Source organism: Elgaria multicarinata, chromosome 8 (assembly GCF_023053635.1).
Source record: "Elgaria multicarinata webbii isolate HBS135686 ecotype San Diego chromosome 8, rElgMul1.1.pri, whole genome shotgun sequence".
Taxonomy (NCBI): Eukaryota; Metazoa; Chordata; class Lepidosauria; order Squamata; family Anguidae; genus Elgaria; species Elgaria multicarinata.
The window spans coordinates 39,177,723-39,183,722 of record NC_086178.1 but is presented as its reverse complement, the minus strand read 5'-3'; the positions used below and the strand labels follow the sequence as shown (position 1 = coordinate 39,183,722).

Here is a 6,000-nt window from a genome sequence, read left to right as displayed (position 1 = left end):
CATTGACCATGGTATCCTGGTGAAATTCCTTCATCACAACAGTTAAAGCTGCAGGAGCCCTGCCCTCTTTTGTATCTGGAGTGACCAAATACTGTTAAAGATATTTTCATATGGTCCTTTTCATATGGTCACCCTACGCTGCTGCTATTGCTTGCAAGCTCTCCCCACTCCGCATTAGCAGAGGAGGCTGCACTGTGAGGGGAGCACAAGGGGGCGTCCAGCTGGTGGTCGACTTTGCCCCCCTGTTCCTTTCCAGCCTTTGTTTCAGGGAAGAAGGAGGAGGGTGGGAGGAGGTTGCCATTTACGTTTTGATCTCCTTTCCTCAGGAGAAAGAGCTACTGATTGGCTGCTTTTCCTTACAAATAAAAGCGGCAGGGTTTTGCTTTTTTTCCCCTTTAAGCGTGCTTAACATAACACGTAGTTTGACCTTGACTTCAGCAGCCTTCCGTCCTTTGAGGCGCTTTCAGTTATTTAATATAAGAGCCGGCGAAAAGGCGAGGAGGGGGTTGAATGTCTCTGGGCATGCGCAAAAGTCTCTGTGACTCACAGCGCATGCTCGCTTGTGAAGTTGAAGCCCTGGGCGCGGCTATGGAGGGCAAGCGGCGAATTGTTCATTACGGTTCCTCCCCTTCCTTGCCCCTGATTGGGCCGCGTATGGATCACGTGGCGGCGTTGGGTGATCCGTCCTGCTGTAGCGCACGCACCGCGGAGCGTAAGTTGGGGGGAAGACCTTGTTTCTCTGTGGAGGTTGTGCTCAGGAGCTTTGCCTTTAGCGCGGCGTCGTTGCCCTTCGTCTCTCCGCCTCTCGTAGCAGGGGAAATAGAGGAGCCGAACGAGGAGTCAGGAGGCGCTCTTTCTCTCCCCCCACCCCCGTCCCTAATGCGACGGCTCTGCGGAAGGCGGCTCTGAGGGGACGGAACTAGGCCAAGTCCCGCCTGGAGGTTTCTAAAGACAGCGAAAGAGCGGCTGTGTTGCGCTTCCCCATATACTTCCGCTCACCTGCTTCACTGTCTTTGTTCCTTCCAGGGTGGCGCATTCTTCAAATCCAAGTCTTTTATTGTAGACTGCAAGCCTGTGCCCGCTCACCTGGGACTCAGACCCACTGAACTAACTTCTGAATAGGTGTGTGTGTAGGGTTGCACTGCTAATTGCCCTAGTAGTCGTAGCAAGGGTGGGCAACTTGTGTCCACCCCAGATACTCCCATTAGCCTCAGCCAGCATAACCAGTGGTAAGGGATTATGGAAGATGTAGGCCAAACATCTGGAGAGCCACAAGTTGGCCGCCTCTGACTTTAAGGTGTCAGGAAGAGTAAAAGCAAGTCTATTCCTTCAAAGTCCAATCAGAGCTAAAGACAATCAGGGCAAAAACTAAATTCTGTGCCCTGTGCTTTATGGCTTATAACTTCTTTTAATTAAAAGCAAACACAAATAGAAAAGTCTAGCAGCACTTCTGAAATATGTACAAGTTTGGGGCTTTGGTGATTTTGAAAGGCAAGGGAATTCAATAGTACTTCTTGCTTGTGCTATACCAGCATAGCATGGGTGCCTCCTTATGTAGCTAAGAGCAGAAGGACGAGGCCTAGGTTAATTTTGTTTCTAAACAGAGAAGTCATAGTGTAGTGTTCCTCCTTTCTCTCAGTGAGAATTCCCTTTTGTTAAGGTCTTTTCAATTCCAAGCAGGAACCACCTCTCTGTCACACACACACACACACACACACACACACACACACACAGTTTCGCTGCCAACAGGACCTTTAAGGCTCAGTCCCAACCATTTACTCAGTCCTCTCTCTACATGGATGAACTTGCCTTTATAATCTTGTACTGTTTCCTTCATTACCTCCTTTTGTAGTTAAGAGCAGAAGACATAGGATTTTATAAATAAAGATGTATTAATTACAATGAATTAGTTAATAACAAAGAAATAACTTGTAATGGCTCTATCAGTATATGTTCTTCCATAAACAATACTCAAAAATCGCTCTCAATCACTACCGAATCACAACAGAGTTTCACTGAATCCTTAACTCTTTCAGTTCTCAATCCTAAAACATTCACTCTCATCTAAACCCTTGTACATTAACTCCCTGACCCTGATCTAAACCCTCTCACAACAACCCCACAGAGCATACAATTTATATAGCACGCACACTACACCCTCTCCTCACTCTATCAGCCAATCATCCCACAAATGCAAATCCGTTATATTCACCCTAGAGACTTACCAAACCATAGATCTATAACAAGAATTGTTGTTGTTTATTCGTTCATTCGCTTCCGACTAACGCTTTCTAATTCTTAGCATTAGATGTGATATTGTGAAGCTGTTTCATCTTTTTCTCCTTATCAGTTTTCTACAGTAAGAAAAAAGAAAAAGCAGTGGGAAAACACAGGAGAGTTATGAGTGGAAGATAAGGTCATCTGTACCTTCCCGTAAAATTCCTAGAATGAGGCAGGACAATGGTGTGATAAGAGCCATGTCTGTAGCCACCCTTTGGTTCTGCTATAGTCATTGTTATGCTCAATAGTGTAATCCTAATGATGCACAGGTACTTGCTTGTTTATTCTCTTGGGGAAAATGGTGACTTTAAAGTGGGAAAGTAGTGTGTGGAAAAGAGTTAACCATCCTCCGCCTGCTATCTGAATCACTCTTTCCTCATCCCTCTCCCCCTATGGCTGCCTTTTTGTCCTGTCCAGAGATTTCCAGCATCTTATGGTCCTTCCATATAATTCTTCAGTAGTGTTTTTTATAATCTGAAGTGTTCTGTGATCCATTCCCACCCATCCCCAACAGTGTGAAGTCATTAATGGGCCCAATCTGCAATCATATTTATGCAAAGACTTTTACCCAAATTGTTTCCCTTGTTCAAGTTAGAGGACTAATTTGGTACAAATATTAATGTTCTCTGATCTTACATCCAACCTTTTTTCTCCTCACCCCATTCCAGTTTCAAATAACTCATTGCTCCTGTCAATTTGAGTTTGTCTTTATTTATTAAACAAGCTGCTGCTAAAGATTTGCATTTATGTTGTTTAATTGCACTAGTGCAGTAGTGATAGGTGCAAACTATCTTTCTGTTAGTAGAGAAGAATCTTCCCCTGTTTCTAATATAATAAACCAGTGGTTCCCAATTAGCTAAGTACTGCGGACCCCTTGTTTTTCAAATGCCAAGCTATGGACCCCCTACTTTTGAAAAAAATTGTTATCTCTATGGTAATTATTTGTGCGAAGCAATTTTTTGGAGAAAATAAGGGGTAGCCCCTAATAAGCGAAGGATTTTAGGTATACTAAAAAACAGACCATAAAATTTGTGATGTTACCACGCAAAAATGACAATGATTTAGTTAGGAATATAAAGATTAATTTAATTTTACTAACGTCTAGTTTACAATTGGACAAATTATGACTTGTCTAGCAGCTACTAAACCTAAATGTGATGGGAGAAATCATGCCTCTTTTTGTCTCGAACAATCCCTTCCACATTGTTTCCTACTTTTAATCCCAAATCTGGATCAACATCGAGCCGATTTCTATGCTTGTTCTTCATATCACAAAATGTTGAAAATGTTTGTTCACAAAGATGTGTGGAACAAAAGGGAACTAGATGTTTCAAAGCTTTTTCACCTAAATTCTTACGATTAGGAAAAACCTTCACCCAGAATTGGTCCAGTCTATATTCTTTGAAAAATGATTTCAGTGAACCATCATTATTATTATTATTATTTATTTATATAGCACCATCAATGTACATGGTGCTGTACAGATTACACAGTAAATAGCAAGACCCTGCCGCATAGGCTTACAATCTAATAAGTCACATCACAAGTCATGTCAACAAGTGCATCTTGCTCTTCTGCAGATAGAGTTGTTAGTTGTACATCACCATATTCAAAAGAATTCCTTATCCATGAGTTTTCAGGATTAGGTGCAGGGAAGTAATCTCTGAAGCTAGTTGCTAAATCACACAGGTGCTCAGTGATGTTATATTTTACTTCTGGTAGGAATTTGTCATCAGTGGACTCCAGAAATGAATGGTGAATATGTGAATGGGGCCACGGACCCCCTGGGTGGGTTACACGGACCCCCAATTGGGAACCACTGTAATAAACCGTATTCTGCTTTCATTTTCCAAATCTTCTAGACAATTTCATAATATGCCAGATTTGTTTGGGAATACAATAAATTTATACTGTATGAATTTGTGTGTTTGAGGTCACAATCCTATGTGTATTTAGACGGAAAAGCCCTATAACTCCCAGCATTCACCAGCTAGTCATGCTGGCTGGGGAATTGTGGGAGCTGTAGGACTTCTTCTGCCTAAACATGCATAGGATTGTGTCCTAAATTAGAAGAACATGATAACTCTTTAGTACAACTTTTAAATTTCATATTAGTGATGTTGCAGTTGTGCTGAGATAATCAGTTCAGTTGTTTAGGGAGTAGTATATATAATATGTCACAGTAGTAATATGTCACAGATCAGACTTTTGGGTACCTTTTATATGTCATATCTAATGCCTATCTTAATTTCTGCTTAAATACTTTGTATTTAATCCCCCTATTGCGTGGTAAGTAGTAGGATAAAATTATGCAAGAAGTTTACTGCCAGTTATCATCAGTTACCATCCAACAGACAATTGATTTTTATGGGCCTAGGCACAGATATGATTAAAGTAAGTCTTGTAATGACTGGGATCCAAAACCAGCATTTTGGTCTTCAAAATATGAGCTCTCAAATGCTGAGTAAATTGCAAGAACCTGCTTTAGAAAATGACCCTTGTTTCATATTTAATGGTATTCTGCTAAAGTGAATATCGCCCTGCATGATTCAACTCCTCGAAGCAAAAATATGCTTACAAATTATTTACATAATTTACCTTGGAAGTTTTCTTTTGAACTACCTCATTTCTTTTCCACTGCAAGTTAGGACATGCACAGTTCTGAAAAGTGAGTGAGTCTTAATAAGCTATCAAATAGCATTATTAATGAAAAATCTAAGATAAAAGGAAATGAAATTGGGGGAAGTATCAAACTACATCATAGATCTGTATAATACTCATGGTTCTATAGCCACAGTACTGTTTCTAGGATCAGATGTTCTGGCTCTTTCAAAGAATTTGTGTGGGGAAACATTTTATTTTTCTCTCAGTTTTTTAAGTTTCTGGAATTTGAATCAAGATTACTTTACCTTAAATACAATGGCTATGCATTCAAATGTCACAATAAATAATGGTTGTGATCAGATTGTACACTTCGCCTCCCTACTCCTCTGTCATGGCCATAAGGAAGTTGGAAGCTTTCACTTTTAATTAACAGCAGTTTGCTGTTTCATCCAAACCTGTATGGCTTTAGTAAATCTTAACTACGGTTTGTTTGAAATAAGCCAAAATCAAATTATGGCTTAGAACCTGTTTGTTTCAGATTTGGAAGTAATACTAAGCTTGTGGCTAATAAAAAAGAAGCAAAAGCTTCCGATCTTGCAGCTATGCCTGAGGAGGAGGGAAATGTGCAAGCCCAAAGCTCATTTCTATCACAATAAACAATGGTTTATCATGACTTCCGAATGCAGCAAATTAACATGTTTCTAATGTAATCCAATTCTTCCTTCTATTATGGGTTTTATCAATTATGAAACATTCATAGATTTGTCCAGCAGAATTTTGATTAGAGTTGTGCTCTCAATAACCAACCCCAAACTCAATTCTCTTTCAAATTTCAAGTAGGCTTACTTCTATTAGAATGTGTTTAGGATTGTGATTTAAGGCCTCTGTTTTATACACATCTATGTTTAAATGCTGTGGGACATACTTACAATTGCACATGTAATCAATTTTTATTTTTGTTGCTGTGCAGATTAGGAGATGCCAAAGGGTCAGAAGCGATAACCATATGATATCTAATTTTTAGACTTTACAGATAAAGTTTCTTCCTAACCCAAATTTTAGTGGATCTGTGTATAATTTTAGTTTCAAGCACAATGTGTGAGCACTAAAGGATTA

The 6,000-nt window shown here is 40.0% G+C and overlaps 1 protein-coding gene across 1 annotated transcript in view; it reads left to right on the top strand.

Annotated features, from left to right (window-relative positions):
• Positions 1-646: 646 nt before the first annotated feature.
• RHBDD1 (rhomboid domain containing 1) overlaps positions 647-6,000 on the top strand; it is a 32,850-nt gene continuing 27,496 nt past the window's right edge. The window contains exon 1 of the mRNA XM_063132206.1: positions 647-712. The gene's annotated coding sequence lies outside the window, so the exon portion shown is untranslated. The remainder of the gene's footprint in view (positions 713-6,000) is intronic.